The following is an 18,917-nucleotide window of genomic DNA, read 5'->3' as shown; positions in this document are numbered from 1 at the left end:
CAGCACATACCTACTCAGGTTTTACTCATTGCTCCAGGATGCAACTACATTTCCCTTAATATGCTTGGATAATAAAACAGTTGGTGGTAATTAGCTTAATGATTTCAGCATGAAGATTAGTAACCCTTGTAATTTTTATCCTTGCTAGTATAAACCAATTTACAAGGGCTCAAAGTACCTGTTAAACTGCCAAAGTAGTGTACACATTTTCAGTACTCAAATTAACCTGTGACTTTAGAGCAGCAATACCTTTTTACACAAAAGTGATGCCTCTCTACTTCTTGCATTTGGAGCATTAGTAATTGAAGTATTGGCTAGGAAGAGACCTTGGATTTAAAGCAATTTTTTCCAGAAGGAATGAGGAAATGCTACCCTTCAAAATTAAATTCAAATACTAATTATCCCAAAAAAACCCCAAAAAACCACCCTCATTTCCCTTTGATTTTGTAGAGTTTTCATACATTGGAATTATCATTGTTACTATAGCAATACATTATGTGTATTCTTTACAGACTATAAAAAAATCACAATACTACTATATATTATATATATATGTACAACCAAAGACAGTGAAGACCCTCAGTTTAATACAGGTCAAAGGCACTTAAGTGGATTCATGCTGCAGCCCCTCTTTATTCTGTCAGTTCAATAAATTCTGCTGCAGTTTGAGGTTAAGTAACCCCATAACCTAAACATGCAAACAGATTCTGCAGTTTCACCAAGAGCCCCTTGTGCAGACCTAATCTGCCTGTAAAAACTCCCAATGAGTGATTGCTCTCCCATGTGTCATCAGTGAAACAAAATACAGCCACCTTTGTAGAGGTGAAGATTGCAAAGCAGTCAAACACTGTTTTTAAAAATCTGCCAGGTACATACCTGTCCAGGAGTTCCATTTTCTGTTGAACCTGTGCACTTTTTAATTACATAAGAAATGGCTAGTCCATGTCTCTTATGCAGAAATTTCTTTAAGCATGAAAACACTGTTCCAATCTATGATTTTCCAGAAAGAATCAGGGAATAGACTAACAAGAATTCTCTAACTGGAAAGAAATGAATGAACATTTAGATTTTCACCCACAATCAAATGCAATCAGACGATAGCAGCTTAGCTGGTAAGTTTACTTATCTTTTCATTAGCTTTCCTGTGCATCCATGACAGACACTTGATTTCTCAGAAGCAAGGACATTATTTTTTTGGTAAAAATTAATCTTCATTTCAATATCTCAAATATGAGATTATCAATCAACAAATATGGTTCTTATTATTTTGATTGTTTTTGTTGTTTTCAGTCCTATCAACATTGACTATTAAAGGTCTTGGGGTAACCATACAAATTAGTTTACAAAATACTTTTCAGCAACTTTGCTGGTTTTCTTTTTCATTTCTGCCATTACTGAGTTTTTTTACCATTTTCCTTTGGTCTATAATGCAACTTTTACTCACTATTTGTGATATAACTACAAAATAGGGGAACATCTCTTATTTCTTTTTACATTCTCTATTTCTATGTGCAGTTTTTGACAACCATCTGCTTAGAGTAGACTTCAACTCCCTCTCCATTCATCCCTGTCATAATAAAAATAGTGACTCATAAAAAAATATTGATAGAAACAACTTCTTCCAGGAACATAGAAGGTTAATGCCTAAGTGAAAGCTTAACTTATTTTTTCATTTAAATCCTGGTATACTTTCACAACCTGTGTTGCTATTCATGTGTTCACATGAATTTATCAAAAAATTAGAAGCTAAAGCTCCAACCCCAAACACTGGATTTTGCAGAAGTATTCAGAATATACCTAATATTTACAAATTACTGCAGGAGTTTTGCAAATGGCAAATGTCAGATGAAAATCTCTGTGTGCAATACATGCAGTGTAAAAGGAGGCTCTTTAGCAACAATTAAAGGGGAGAAAGGACAGCAGGCTTATGCAAATGAGAATGAAAACACCTACAGTGACAGCACCACAAGGGGTAAAAGATTTTGCATATGGGTAAGGGGGAGCTGGGGCAGAAACACTAAACCACATAAAGGAAAGACACTCACAAGAAGAAACTCATAGCTGGAGGGCCCTTGTTTTGTGAAAGTCCTACCTTGCATCACCAGCTGGAAACTCCCAGGGATCTGATTTGTCTGGATTTATCTCTGGGTGCCTTTGGCAGCTGCATGCCAATGATGCAACTATTGATGGTTTAATGATTTTGGCTGAAAAGATCCTCAATATTTTTGCAGAAGTTATATTTTTAGTTTATTTTCTCTACTCAAAGCTCAGATATCTTCCTATAGATGCAACACATCTCTGACAGCATGGACACTGTTGACTCCTACTTGGTTGTGACCACAGGTCCCTCTCTGACCTGTGGTATTCCCAGGATACCATCTCACAACTTGAAGCAACTGCCCAAAATTCTTTGCTCTCAATCCTGCAAACTTGCATTTGGCCATTCCAAAAAAACAACAAAAAAAAAAAATTCCAAAAGAAACACAAAAAACCCCCAAATTAGACCTTTCTATATATATAAGCTATCTTCATAATTAATTACTGTTGAATCAGCCTTAATGTCATTTACACATTTTCTCAGTAGTAAGTCCACATATTTTCCTCCAGATTTTTTACTGTGTGTCTAATGGCACTGGAGCAAGTTGGTAAGGATTCTCATTAGAAATATTCACAGTAGATGTTGATGTAATATTAGATAAAGTACTTTTTGCCACCTATTACTTAAGCAGCATGGCCAAGCACTTTAGTCTTTTCAGGTTGTTTCCATTAACCCCGTGTCCATCTTCTAAGAAGAGCTGAATGTAAGAGAAAAACCCATCAGATATAAATATCTATCTAATAATTAGGACATCCAGATGGCTAACAGAAAACCTAAGAGACTTTGCAAACTAGGTTTTATATTCAGAAGCTGATGTTGATTGGAAGATCTTAATGAAAAAAGAAATTATTAAACTGATGAGCAGCAATCAAATGGAGATGATGCTAACAGAGTTAAGTTTTAAGGAGCATAAGCTTCATGCAGGTTTCAAAAAATCTGAGATGGAATTAAATTGTCTTCTCTTGTAACCCTTAAGCACTGAGATGGCCTAATTTGTAATTAATGGTTATTGGTGGCATAAAATAGACACTTCAGTTTTACAGGATGTGTCAGGGTAGAAATGCAACGAGATATGGGTGCAACTAAGTGACTAATTAAAATACTAATTACTGGAGGCTCGTGTAGTGCTGTTGAATATGATTTTGAAGTGGATGCCAGTTACTTTATTAACCTTTCAATTATTCTGCACCAAGAAGTTTACAATATGAACAGATATTAAGGCCAAAGAGTGTTATTTGATCACATCCTCAAATATTTATGTACAGGAAAACTGTTCTACTATTATTTGAGGAAAATAGCACATAAATATAGTGTTTATAGAAACAATAAAGTTATAAAAAAAGTTTTCCCATGCAGCACAAGTAATTCACCTTCAGGAAGGTGTAAAAACAATTCTTGAGGTCTCTTCCAAATATTAACTCACAAGTTCTGAAACAACAGTGTTCAAGAGCATACAAAAAATATATATATTAAACAGCTTAATCCCTGTCTTGAGTGCAAACCTAAGGACAATTTTTATTGTGGAAATCTTCATCCCTTTCCATTAAATTTTCCCTCTTCTGAGAAGATGGGGGAAAGGAGGAGGAATTATTACTACTGATTTAATTAAGCTACTAAAATTACTGGTCCAGTCCACTGGGAAATGACAAGTTTGAGATTGCAAATTGGATGTAATCATCTCACCTCATTATTATTTTTGGCATAAAAATAAATTAATTTTGTGTGTTTTCTGTTCTCATTACTGTACTTGTCATAAGAGGGAACTATCAAACTTTTAATAATACCTGATGTACTTTGGTAATGATGGTATTATGCTCCACAACTTTGACATTTTCAACCCTGTCCTTGATTTGCTGGCTATTCCACTCTTCCCTGTCAGGTTAATAAAGGCTGTAAATATGGAATCAGCAAGGCAATTTTCTCCAGAATGCAATTGCCCCACTTTATCCCTTTCTAGTTTTCAAATAGAAAAAGGGGAGGGAGGGAAGAGAAAATTAAGCTGAACTGCATTGATATTACTGCAGTTTAAGGTGTTGGAATTATTGTTGTGCACTGAATAGATAATGAATGTGAAATAATAACTCTGGATATCATGTTTACATTCAGGCCCAAAGATTAGGCTTTTTTTTTTTTTTTGGAAGTTGGCAGGTTTTGTTAATGAAATTGAACTACAATTGCATAAGTTACAACCAAAAAAATATGGGTTTGCCCATTTTTACATAGAAATGTTGTTACAGATGATTAGAGAAACAAAATCTTGGTTAGTAAAATTTGCATCAAAAGCAAAAAAAGAAAATCAGAAGGTTCAAAGGAGAGAGTTATTAAATTATTGATCCTCTTCTTTTTGGACCTGTGGCAGAGGACACAAGACAGGCTGGTTTAGCTGTCAGCAGTGTTCCAGTAACAAACATACCTCTATTTACCATTTATTTTCAGCTAAAGCCATCACTGAATCTTCTTCAAAACAGAAGACCTCTAAGCTTGTGAATGAACACACAGAACTGAGAAAAAACCAAAATCATGTTGGATAGCAGAAAAACTCCTAATGATATCCATCTTTTCCTCCAATACAGCAAAATCTGCCACTTGAAATAAAATTACACTTTGAATAGCACTGTTTTCCAAAAATGCTTTTCACCACCCATACCTTTCTAGAAATGTGTTTTCCTTGGATGAAGGCATAGCTAAACTGGCACATGGCTTCATAAACCTGTGCTCTATTTTTATAATTGTTGGGTAAGTCAAAAATTCAGAGTTACTCACAGATCCTGATGGTGACTGTGTGACTGACTTCCTCCTTCCAGGGCTTTGGGTTGAGTAGAAAATGAAGCTTATGCTGAAAAACTTCCACTGGCATCCAGGCACGTTCCCACACAAGCTGAAAGCCTTAATTCAAGTTTTCAAAGCAGTTAAGGGATCAAGAGCCAGCTACATCACAGAATGTATTTTGATCTATAAATCACAGAAACAGAGATATTTTTGAGGGAACACAGAGAATGAAGATCACAAAAGCCAGAACAAAGCATGCAAGAGCCAGGGAGAAGGCATTTTCTCTCCACAGAGGCAGAGCTCTGAAGGGATCCTCTGTCTTTCAGAGGACACCAGGCAGAGTGGGTTTGATTGCCTTTCAGATGCAGCACATGGCTCCATTTTAAGTGACAGAACACACTTTTGATCTCCAGCTCACTAATCCTCCCAGAATCCCTCTCCAACTGCACTCCCAAACAAAAAATTGAAATGCCTTCTCCTCATAAAGTTTTCTAATCAAAATGGCAAAAGCATCAGAGCCCTCATCAATATGATGAGTGATTGTGAGGTTGTTAGGGTACATGAGGCCAGGTGCTACCTGGCTTCTCAACCATCATCTTCTTGATCAACACTAATGAGAAGTTTTGTCCTAAGCCTCACAGCAAAATGAGCCATCTTGGAGATCAAAAATAAGTAGTTATTTGGGAAAAAAGACACTAGAGTGCAGAAGAATTGGACAATACACATTAACTGCAGAGAGACACGGGTGCTGAGATGCTGGCACTTGATCAAAAGTATTGTTTCAGACTTTGACATCACATTGCAAGCAGCTTTCCTAAGTGGAAAGCTGTGAAGTTGTGTAAGCACCAGTGAACGTCTTGATATAGAACTGGGATTTCAAGTCACTGCAAAGTCTGACACTCCTGTCTTCTTTCTTCTCTAAGGATAAACCTCTTCCACATCTCAAAATTAATGTAGATGTCCAATCAGTCTAGATCTTTCTAGCACATATTCTCTAAATATAAAATTTACAGCTTTGAGCAAATGCCTTTAGTGAAAGAGTAAATTCTTGTGGAAAAGCCAAGGGTAATAGAAAGGGCATCAGATAAAAAACAGGATTACTTGCAACCACTGAAACAACTTCTATGGAAAGGACTCCAAGAGGCTAGAAAATCTGGTAGTAGATATAAAACAGAAAATTATTTTTAGTAGATATATTAATCATTTGGAGCTTTTAAATCAATTGAAACAAGTCTGTGGAGAAAAAACCCCAACAAACTAGCTTCCCTTAAATTTAGAGCCATATTGTCACTGACCTTAATAAAATCAGTGGGTGTCTAACATGATTCTGCTGTGTTTGGCTTATTATTTTGTCTAGACAAAAGGCAAGATCATATCTGTAAGTCACATAACAGTTTTGTTTCTGTTGGGAAACAATAGTACTAAACAAAAAAGATTAAAGATAAATGCAGCAAAGATTTGGTTTCTTCTGGGGACACACGACCTATGCAAGAAAGATACACATCTATCACCTTGTAGAAAAGGCCTCCTCTGACTCTGTTAGTAGAAATAATTCTCTTTAGTTGGCTTTTTCCTTTATACAGAAACTATACAAAGGTTCATTTTAAAAAGCTGGGAAATCCCACATTTGCAGGCTGCCTTGTGCTGCTTTTTAAGCCTTCTAAACAACCAGAAATTCATTAGCAGCTCACTTTTTCTCTGGGACCCAAAAGCTCTGAGGCAGGTACTAAATACTCCTGCTTTAAAGCATTCAAAACATATTCACAATCTGTTCCACATTTACTAATTCACAAAAACTTGATGGCCACTGGAAAGCAGATGTTAGGGCTTTCCTGTCAACATCTGTGTTTGCTATGAATAAGTGGAGCTCTTCTAATACAAAAAATCACTATGAAAGAGCAAATAAAAACCTTCAAAGAACTTCATAAAAATTAACCTGTACTAAGCAATGTATTTTTGCAGCAAGGATCTGAATGCTAGTTCTTTCCAAGAGATCTAAGGAAGCTCCAGGCTATATTTCCAGACAGTATATAACAGGAAGAAAAATAACAGTTACATAAACGTGTGTAGATTTTTAGTGGTTGCCAAAGAGATTCATTTGATATTTTTATGATCCAAGTGTTTTCCATTTAGCCAGCAGACACTGGTAATTTTGTTCTGCAGAGAAAGCCATAACAAACCAAATAAACTACTTGATACAATAAAGCTGTTCTGCCCTTAAGGTACAGAGCTTTTCCATACAGTTTCCATTTGAAAGTTTATTCAGATTATGAACCCCCTGCTGACACCAATACCTCTACTCTCTCTCTCCCTTCCCAGCTCTTAAGTCAAATTGTTGGGCCAGCACTTTTACTTTGATTATGTGAAGTCCCTGTGGAAATATACAGTACATTCTAAAACATCTTTATTTTACAGTCTGCTGTGATCTTAAATATTTGAATGTCTAATTTGCAGGCATGCTTAGGGAAGTGTTGATGCAAAGAAACTGGCTGTTTGTACACAACCCAGATCAAAGTGGTTCTTCTCAGCAACATGCTCTATAGCATTAGTTAAATAATTGAGAAAAAGTCTGCCCTAAAACATCTGCAAGCAATTTCAATTAAATTTTAAAATTCATGACTGACTTTAGTCAGCCTGTTGTCTGGGATTTCCTATCAAATGACCCTGTGCCCTACCCATTGTGCTGTCTACCTGAACGACAGTGTTGATGCAAGCACAGAGCTGGGCAGATGTGGAGAGGTGCCAGACACATTGTCTACTGACCATAAATTTCATAAGGCACCAAATTCAGACATCTGTGCTCTGCATCTCAGCTTTGCTTGGTAGCATGGGTTTACTATGCCCTTGGCTGTGCTCACGTGACACAAATCAGCTTTTAGCCCAGGCAAATCCACTTGCACCTGCCTGAGATACAGTGCACAAACCTTTTTTCATTACTGACACCTCCAGAACAGAAAATAAATCTGGAGAATTGAGATTGGTGTCTTAATGCAGATTGGTACCTTAATTCACCAGCTGAAATGTCTTCTTGGGCATGAGGGGTCAAGATGGTTGTAAAGAGGCATCAGAACAATGGTGATGGGGCTCAGCATGAGCTGCCCTGGTGCAGACAGGGGTACGAGCCTGCAGAAACAAGCATCTCATTTCTATTTCTATTTTCTGGGCTTTAGAATGTTAAGCAGTACAGTTCTTGTTCCTACATGTGAGAAACAACCACCTCTGTAGGCAGCCCTCAACCACAGCAGATAATGGATTCAGCCACGCAACAACACACTTGTCACTTTTATTCCTTAAGAAGAAAATAGTTTAGTTGGATCTCAGATCAGTTCTCTTCACAGTATGGCTTTGGGCAGGAACAATGAGTGGGGATGAAATATTTAAACCCAGTATTACTGCCCAGCATTTTTTTTTTAATGTTGAAAGACAGCCTGAGCTATGGTTTTGATTAAATTAATATTTATATATTTTATATAAATACATATATATTTTTCTATTAGAAGATTTGCTCAGTACTTTAGGATTGTTCAGGATGCCAGATTAAGAGATTATCAGCAAAACAAAAAATTTTAGTGGTGTTGCTGTTGAGCAAGCCAACAGTAATCCCACTAGTTGCACCCTAGGGAAGTAGAGGAACCACTTGTGCTGTTAGCTGATATTTGTGTATCAGGACTGTAAGTCACTACAGCACACAGCAAACTAAGAACTAGCAAGGGCTCAGTCAGAAATCACAACAAGTGCAGTAGAATTTATGAACCAATTTTGAAATGTCAAGATGGTCTTTCATATGCTCTTATGGACTAATAAAATGCTTGAAATTTGCTGTGGTTCCACTTGTTCTAGTATCTGCAGTAATTAAGGTGGACTTTTGCATTTGTCTTGAAGTAGACTTTGCTTCTATGACTTTCCTCAAAATAAGGATGAATAAAATAAAAGCAAGGAGACAGAGTTGTGTGAGAGACTGAAAAGTTGAAAGTTAATGACTCAAAACAATCATCCATTTGCAAAATCATCTGGATGCCTTGCTGAGGCCAGGTTTGCACCACCAGCTGAGGGGGAGGAGGCGTTTTTTGATGTCTGGTGACCATGACAAACCAATCTTTGTTTAGCAGCAAGCTGGGTTTTGAGCCAGATAAGGAAGAAGGCTGATAAGAAGCATCTCCTGAGGAGCTGGGATACTGCTTTTTATCATGCCAATATCCTCCCTTACACAGCTAGCTCAGGTGCAAAACTGCCCTCCAGGAGAGGCATCAGGTCATTCACACATGGGTCTGAGGGTTTTCATCCCTTCTGATGGGGAATAACTGGCTAAACTACACGGATGTGAGAAACAGCAGTCATGTCTTAGAAGGGGTCACAAGCCATCAAAGACCCCTGAAGCATCCCCAGACTAATTTCTGAGGCCTTCCAGCAGAGGACTGCATGTAATCCACAGTGTGCAAATGACAGGAAAAAAAAACCCTGGGCATTCCCACCTGAACCTGAATGTCTATTAACCCACTGAACTTGGTGCTATAATTTTGAAATTAAGGGGCTCTCAGGCAAAGATACGGGAATAGGAATAATTTTCCAATAATAATAGGAAAACTAAACCCACAAATGCAATAGTATAAAAAACCCCTACTGACAGAGTACAACCTGACACCCTGTGGGTCAGGGTGCTGGCAGCAGTCCCATTGAATGGTGGCTGCAGCCCTCCTGCAGTGACAGCTGTGGTTCTATTGGAGCAGTGATCCTGTAGAAGGGGGGAGTTTTCCTAGGAAGGTCTGGTGGTGCTGTAGATGGGCCTGGTCTTCCTTTGGGAATCCAGTGGAGAAGAAAGCTGCTCCTCTGGGAATGCAGTGGGAAAAAGCTGCCTGTGGTGTTCCAAATCTCAGATTATATCCAGGTAGGAATGCTTGGCTCCTCCCCCTGGGCAGAGATGTAATTTTATCAGCCATGAAGTGACCCTCAATGGCCCATCAACAGAAGATATTCCCCAGAGGGAGGATGGGTTGTGGAAGAGATAAAGCAAACTGCCCCACCTGGTTCTAACAGGAGGCCCCAATTAACAGAAGGTAACAGCCCCACCTGGTTCTAACAGATGGCAACAGAATACACACCCCCAGCCACATCCCACATTTCTAACCTGAGACAGGAGAGATTAGTCAAAAGATATCACTGCCATGTGGAGCCCTATGGCATCCCACTGGTCCTTTTTCACCCTGGCCTTCTCAGCCTGGAGTTGTTTTCCTGGGGTATCACCTTATACAGTCCAAGTTCTGGATTTCCTGGGGCAGAGATGCAATTCCCATAACTTGAGAAGGTAAGCGTACAAGCACTCGCTTCCTTTCCCACAGTTTGCCATGGTGGGAATTTTTGCTTGGATGCTAACTGAACCCCCACCTCTGTTAAGCCTGGAATTATCTTCTTCCTGCTGGGCTGTCTGTGCTTATATCAAATTCCTGTTGTGGTGGCTTATCCTATGGGAAGTTCCTTCTTTGACAGTGTTTTGAGAAGTTAACTGCATTCTTTAAGTCCTTACACATCCACGGGTGGTGACGTCTTTCTGCTTTTCTTTTTCTTTTCCTTATGTATTTTCCTAAGCAATATCTCTATATTTTTTTTTTTTAATTTCTATAGGTAACAACCCAGATGGCTGTATATGTGCCTTGCACTGCAACCAAACTGTTCTGAAACAAACCCTACATATATGTATAAACACAGGTCAATCTGTGTTATTTTTCTCTATTCAGCCCCAAGGGATCTATTAACAAGAAGTTTTGTTACCCTCGCCTTTAGGAGCAGGTCACAGCAAGATGACACACCAGTGATGGAAGCAGAGTATTATGAAACTAATAGTGATTTAAGTACTCCAGTTTCCAAATACTCTATTTCACTGTACTTTTAAAAACAGAATAAATACAAATTGTCTAAAAGTAATAGTTATATTTAAACCCATATTCTTAACTCTCTACATCTCAAATTTTGATTGAAATTGGAAAGTAGAGATGCAAGTTAACCCAAAGAGTATGAAACCATCTTGCAACCTCCTTTCCTCATGAACTCTCACTGACTTTGGTAAAATTATTATTGCTATTGATTATTAAAAATTACTATTGCCATCTTCTGGTGCAATTGGAAATAGGAAGTTTTCCTTCTTAAAACATGTCTTGAGTGTGCTGATGCTGTCCAGTGCTGGAAACAGCAATGTTCCTTTTGGAACTGAACTTGGAATGCATAATAGGTGTGACTTTCCTCTAAATAAAAAGATGGGTTTCTCCAAAGAGCTTTTTTGTAGATTTGTGTGTATTGAACTTAATGTTTGTCTTGAAAAAGAGGTAAGGGGGAAAGAATGATGGCATATCAAGCTCACTAAATTTCTGAACCTTTAATAAAGTTGGTTTTGGATAATTTAACGGTCTGGCATGGTGTGTTTGGGTAAATTTCTAGGAATAGTAAGCTTCCATTACCAATTCAAAATTGCCCTCATATTTTTTTAAGTTTTCAAGGGTTTGAATTCTGTGACACAAAAAACATACACTAGCTTCCACCTGCAGTGGGCAATAGCCAATTGTCTGATGCCAACAGCACGTGTTGCTGGTTTGTGGTTCAAGATTGAAAAGTAAGGGGGAGATCTTTGGGCACATTCAAAACACCCTGGTGTCATTTTGAAAAAAAACCCCAAAATATAGGCCAGCCCACCTGAGAACAATCCACTTGTCAAAATTTGTAACAAAGATAATAAAATCCACCAACTCAGGAGTTAAATCTTTCCATACAAAAAGCTGCCAGAAGTATAATAAATATTCCAAAGTAAAGCATATTGACACATTTTAAAGTGTTTTTAAATACTGCAAGGCTTAGTTGCTACAAAGTAAAATGAACAAGTTTCAGCCCTGGAATAGGTTAATGAATATCTAGTCAGTAAGGACCAAGTCACCAGGGAATTTCACATTATTTGATGTCTTTATGTCTCTATGTATACCCTTCCACCTGAGTAAAACTTCCATGCACCAATAGCTTTGTGAGGTTTTAATGGCCTGTGTTTTATAGACTAGGTGTTTTCAGGTTTTCAAATCTGCACATCAGTAAATTATACAGAAGGGAATGGAATGTGCTTCCTTACTTGCTTAGGTACAGTAGACTGATTTCACAGTTTTTAGAGACTTCAATTCAGGACAAAAAATAAACAAGGAACTTGCTCATGGACCCACTGGGAGTTTTTCCCTAAGTGCATTATATATTCTCCTTCACTATAAGTGGTGCTACTTAAAGTCAATTCTTAAATTACTGGAAAAAATTCAGCATTAAAACAAGTTTTTATTGGCTCAAAGATTAAATACATAATACCCTCAAAGAAGTGGGGGGGGCAGGAATTAAAAGGGAACTGAAGAGGAAAAATCACACAGAGGATAAACTGTTACCCATTTTTTCTTTGCAGATCTAACACCAGACTGGAAGACAATAATAACTTTAAAAAAAAGATAGAATCATTAATATGCTTACCTAACTACAGCGCAAAATATCTCAATGTTGCATATGCTCTGTTCACCCAGAACAAAGATGCAGTCTTGCTGAGTTATAGGCAGAGACTGACCCGCAAGAGTTGCTCAGTAGGAGGAAACCATGAGATATGCAAGGTGGTATCTCACTCCAGCTCATTCAAGTGAGACTGCTCAGCCCAGATCCTTTATTCCCATAAGGTCTGAACAGGGACTGGCTTTTCTTTGTCCCACTGCCATCCTAAAGAAGTAACCAAAGGCTGAGCTGGTCTAAAACCCCCAAAGGGAGCCTTTCTAAAATTTCTTTTTTTTTCCTTCAGCTGAAGATATTGTATTATGAAAAGACAATGCATCAAGCTAACACATTAGGCTCTGTTCCAAAATTGCCCTGTCATGGCTGGTCCTGAGCCTGTGGTTTTCCTCCTCTTCTCTCTTTGCTTCTTTAGTGTACCCCCAAGAAGTGCCATCCCCCTTTCCTGTCACAGGTTCTGCGCCCCACAATGTAGAGAGGTCAACCTGAATGGCTGAAAAATGTGCTTCAGGGTACACCAGCCATTCTTCTGGCAGGAGAGGAAGAAGTAACTTTCTAGAGAAGAAAGTTGAAGTGGATTTATGAAGAATTATTGGTCGCGTGGCAAGAGCCTTGCAATATGAATTCAATTAAATGCATGGATCTTTTACTCTCCATAAATTATGCATTAGCAGGCAGCCACTTAACTGATACTGGAGTTTTAACCAAACTCCATTAGAACAGAAAGACAGAGCAAAATTTTTTCTGTCCTTCCCTTCTGGAACAGTTCCACTCTGAGGCTACTTCCAAATTTTATCCAATTAGTTCTACTCAACCTGATTCTGCCTTGCTTATTATTTATAATTGTAATTTTAAGATTATGTAGACAGTTAGTTGTATTTTTATAATGTTGTCTTAAGCTCCTTTGCATTTATTTTCAGTTTCTGGCATCAATTTCATTATCTGACATGACAAAAAACCCCACAATTTATTGCTGATGTATTAATATTTATCTTTTCTGTTTTAAATCGCATACATTTGTCATGGCAAATGTTGTGCTGGCCCTTTATACCACAGATAGGTGAGTTCTCAGACATCATTCCTCAATTCTCAGGGATCCTTCCTTTCCTAGTTTAAATCTCTAATCAGCCTGTTTACCTTCCTTTATTGACAGTCCTGGTCACACAAATTTTTGGGGACCATTCACTCACCACAAAACAGGGGGCATCCTGAGCACTCAAGGACTTTTAACAGACATTCATTTTGATTATTATTGAAGCAAATAAATTACTCTCATTTTAAAGTTTTGCTGGATCCAAGTCAAGCATTACTATTGTCTTTCATCCACCGAAGACACATTAAATAAAAATTTAAAACTTTCAAGAATGCCAAATATTTTGGAAGCCATCCACCAGTCTCTAAAAAAACCTACTTTATTGTTTATGGCACTCAGTGTTTTCCAAAGTTCATCTATTAAACACACAATTACTTTCAAATAAGAGCAAGCCAATAACTTGAACCCTTCAAAACAGCAAAACTGGAGTTGACAACAATGCTGCTGGAAGGGGTCCCCAAATGTCCCCATCACAGCAAAAGATTATGTGGGTGGAGCAAGGCTGCTGAGCTGAATACTTTACAAATTCTGAAAGAAGAGGTGGTTCCTGTCCAGACTTTCAAAAGGTATTTGATTTGCTGAATTGTGGCCCCCCTCTTTAATTTTCTGTGAAAGACTGACAAAAATTGCCTACTTTTCAATCCCATTTCCCTATGTTGTTTTTTTTTTTTCAATAGAACTATATGTTTCCCAGCTGATGTGGTTGATTTTCTTCTTGATTCCAGCACTGACTCTGCAGGTCGCTTTAGGAGAGAATTGTCACTTCCCTGCTTCTCAGGTTGCTCATATATAAAAAGGAAAAACTAATGTCTATTTTAAGTGCCTTGATATCTATGGCTGAGAAGTGTTCCTTGTAAGCAGTTATTACTTAGAAATGACAACAGGAAAACAGAAAGTGCTTTCAAAATTAGAAAACAAAAATGGAGCACTTCAAAGAGTAGTTTTTTGTTATTCTTCACTCCCATGCACAACACAGCTTGACAGCAACAATGGAAAGTTTTTTTAGGGCTTTTTGTCCACAAAAAAAGTTTCTTGCCACCTCTTTTCCTTACAGTTACTACTATATTTTCTACTTTATTTTTTAAGAGATTTGTTCTTCTTTTTTTTTTTCCATTGTAATGTCCTTTCCTTTTCCATTAACCTTTGCAATGATGAAAAGAAAGCCTAGACTAAAGTGCTGCATAAAATATGATTAAATAAAAACTGTTAGAATGACAGAGAGAAAATTGCCTTTTGTAGCTAACACACAGCATGCTCCAACCACATTCACCAGAATCCTGCACTTTTGTCAAGGCCTGGTATAAAAGTATATACCTGCACCCTCTTTTACAAGAAAGCATAGGGAGAAATTCAGTTTTCAATGATATGCCACAAATGTCTGTGAAGACAATTTCTCCTCACAATTTTTCCTTTAAAAATATCAGCTCTCCTGTCTACCCATAAATCCAGTGATTTAAAGGAGGGAGAGAAAGAGAGGGAGAGAACTTACCAAGGCTGCAGCCATTTGGAAGCCATAGGCAGGCCTTACCATTTTTTCACCTCATTTTTTGTATTAAACAGGCAAAGACAACTAAGGTGAGCAGAGGAAGACAAGCAAAGATGTAAACCTTTATCCTGAGTATATGTAGCCTTTTGACAGCTCATGAAGAAAAGCCTTCAGGATGCTAAGGCCATCAAATTGAAAATGGACAGCAGACCAATGGAACTGTTGAAGGAGACAACAAATATGGGACAAAAAAGGAATTAATTAAAATATAAATAATATAAATAATAATACCATTTATATTTAAGCAAAATCAAATTTCCATGTTGGGAATGGGAGGAAATGGATGAATTTGGGACCTGAAAGACAAGACAACATTTAAAAAGATGCTGCCCCTGTTGCTGAGAGTTCCTCTTTTCTGTGACTATGTTGCAGTGGTTTCTCTTTCTACTGATTATTTGTAAGAAATAAACTGCCCATTTATGCCTCTGCTTAGCGAAAAATAAGTTCTCTCAAGACATTATTTTGCTAAATAGGCTGGGTCTAGAGTTTGAAAAATTATTCTAGCATATTTCACCATTCTTATCAATGGAAATACTATTTTGTACATGACAAAAATTGATGAGAACAAATCCTCTGAAGTAGCTTATATTACAAAACAAATAATAGCCAAGTGTTACACAAATATAGCTAGTCTGGTCTTTACTTTAGAAACTAGATTCTCCACAGTAAATTTAGATAAAGATTTCTTAAAATCCACATGTATAACATACGGAGAAAAATGGATTTTTGTTGTGCACCCAACAACGATTTCCATTACTGTAAAGCTTTTTCACAAGCTTTTCCTGGTTTATTTTCTTGAAAAACACAATTTTTATCAAAATTCTAGTCGCACTCCAACAAATTGTTTGCAATAGAACAATAGGTATTTTGTGTATTAATATGTTGCTAAAATAAGATTTGATGTTTATCAAAGAAAACATGATAGGTACATTTTCAATAATCTCATTTTCTGTTTTGCACATAGAAGGCTTGAGATTAGTCTAAGGGACAAAGAGAGTGCACAGTTTTTTGGTTTTTTTTCCTATAAACAAGTGTAATATAGATTCATCAGAAGTCTCATATGAACTTCTGTGAAAATTGGGTTGTTTTCATTTGTTTTTTGGTGGTACAGTTATACTTGTATTTGGAATTTTATGTGGCTTATGGTACTGAAAAATGTTATTATTATGTAGAGTAGGCTTATAAACAGACATTAATCCTTTTCATAAGTAGGCCAAAAGAAAAAAGATATGGGTTTAGGCAAAAAAAAAATTCCTATCTATGTTGTCACTGTGATGATCTCTTCCATAAAAAAATACATTTTTATTTGGCACTCCTTATTCAGTAAGGTCAAAACTTGTAAATAAAATACATGGAGACTTTTACTCTAGAAATAAACACTGACAGCTAATAAAGATCTGGCATCATGGGAAAGAGAACTCAAGCAGCAATAATCAGATGATATAGCAAGGAGAAAAAATACACCATAAGAGAAGACAATGAATACACTAAGTTAATATTCACTATAATAATTAAACACATTGCAAAAGTGAGAGAGGGAAAGAGCTTGTTTCAACATAAAACAAGCACAGATGTTACAAGACTGATAATATCAAGTACATCTTCAGCAGCAGTAAGATTTATCTGTGCTTCCTGACAAATTTCTCATCATTTTGAGTCCAAATTGTTCTCTTGTGGCTCCATTTCCATAACCATAAGCTCATGAAGAGTTTGAGGCATTTGTCATTGGAAAAACTTGACTTCTCGTGATATGAGAAAGAATATCAGTCAAAGAAATGCTGTGCTATGGTTGTGCTTTCTGTGCTTTTCCACCACAGCTTTAGAAATAGAGGCAACCTATTTTGGGACAAAGAAAAAGAAAAGGACACAAGACATCAAGAAAAAACTCCAAAATTTTTATTCCTATAATGGTTTCCTCATCCTCTTTTTTTTAATTGTCTTTCTATAGTCTGTAAACTCGCAGAAATTTGGATTTTCCCTGGCTGGATTCCCAGCCAGGCAATGAGCTCACTGAAGTTCTCTGCAAAAAGTTTTTTGCATCTTCAGCAAGTAATCCCTGCTCTGTTTTACTCTTCTCTCTTTTCTCTGCCTGATTTCCCTTTTATTCTCTCTGATAATTTTCATTTTGGGAGTACAATGGTTGTGCATTTGGGATGCCTTGCTTTGATCAAACCTGGGGGTGCCAATGGAATTCTTTACTGTGGTTTATTTTTTCTTATTGACTGTTCAGAAAAGTTGGCTGGATTGGAAGGAAGTTTTTGCATTATCCTCACCAGGAATTCAAAAGATATGCTTGGACAAAAGCTTTCTGCTGTCATGTGGATGTGGGACAATTGCAGACAATAATTAAAGATTAAGATAAATTAAGACAAATTAAGAAAAAAACATTAGTGAAATATAAAGGTAGAAGAGCTAGAGTTGCCCCTCTGTCAAGGGATTAATACTGTACAAGTTGTCTCATTATTAGATGTGGCATGAGATAAACTACACATTTTTTTTCATTTAACTTTTAATAATTACTCATTTTTGTCCTAATCTGCCCAAAATTACAGCGTACTGCAGGTAGAACCATATATGCAACTTACTTTACACAAACCAGCATTTTTTCTTCCTGTAGAACAAACACTTCAGAGTCAACTAGTTCCTTCCCCTTCCTGTGCATTATATTCTCTGAGCTGCCTGCAAACCTCTATCAACTATGATTGCTGTCAGCAGAAGACTCAGCCATCAGATCCCAGACTTTGGAGCCTTCCATCACCTATTTTTGTGGCCTTGAAACCCATCAGCCTAGAACAGAACTGAAGGTCTAGCTTAATTTATCCTTTTCAAAAAGAAGCCATTGATTTGCTCCAACTTGTTTTGCTGCCTCAGGTTTTGGCTCTTATATTTTTCAGATTCTGATCTGCTTTAGTGTGTAGTTCTGAGCTTCATATGAGGAGATGGTGAGCTCTCTTCATGGAGCAGGTAGACAAAGCAAGTCCTTCTCTAGCTGGGGACCAAGGACAGCCAATCCAGATCTCAGGCCCAAGAGCATAAAAAACAGTGGTAGAATGAAGAGAGAAAAACAAGCAGGATGGGGACTTCATAATCTAAAGCTGTAATTGGACAGTAAACTCCAATATGCAAATGGAACAGAACTTATATAAGTGAGAGACCTGTGACTGATTGTCCAATTTGTGACCATTTTGGGTTCATCTTGGGTGTAGCCTTGGCTGGGCTCCTGTGCTGCCCAAGGTGGATCCATTGAGACCTTTTAATAAATCCCTACTTTATTCTTTAGCTCCATCTGGTCTCTTTATACAATGAAAATACCAGGCTATCATTCACCAAACTGATATTACATTAAAACTTTATGATAGCAAGCAAACTCATGCTGACAAGCACAGTCTGACAACATTTTGCCATTCATCATAATTAGGAGCTTGTGATAAATCTGATGTTCTGCTCTTTGTGTATGTATCCCTTTTAAATATACTTGCTTTCCCTTTAATATTTAGTTTCTTTAGATATCATTAGTCATTGTGTTTCAGACAAGGAAAATAGGGAACACAGACAGCAGAACATGTTTAACACGTGCATGAAGTATCACACTGGAGAGGAAAGGAAGGAAAGAAGAGAAGAAGAGAAAGAAAGAAAGAAGAGGAAAGAAGAGAAAGAAAGAAAGAAAGAAAGAAAGAAAGAAAGAAAGAAAGAAAGAAGAAAGAAAGAAAGAAAGAAAGAAAGAAAGAAAGAAAGAAAGAAAGAAAGAAAGAAAGAAAGAAAGAAAGAAAGAAAGAAAGAAAGAAAGAAAGAAAGAAAGAAAGAAAGAAAGAAAGAAAGAAAGAAAGAAAGAAAGAAAGAAAGAAAGAAAGAAAGAAAGAAAGAAAGAAAGAAAGAAAGAAAGAAAGAAAGAAAGATTT

This window comes from Fringilla coelebs (assembly GCF_963513975.1).
Source record: "Fringilla coelebs genome assembly, chromosome: 4".
NCBI lineage: Eukaryota > Metazoa > Chordata > Aves > Passeriformes > Fringillidae > Fringilla > Fringilla coelebs.
This window is presented reverse-complemented; position numbering follows the sequence as displayed.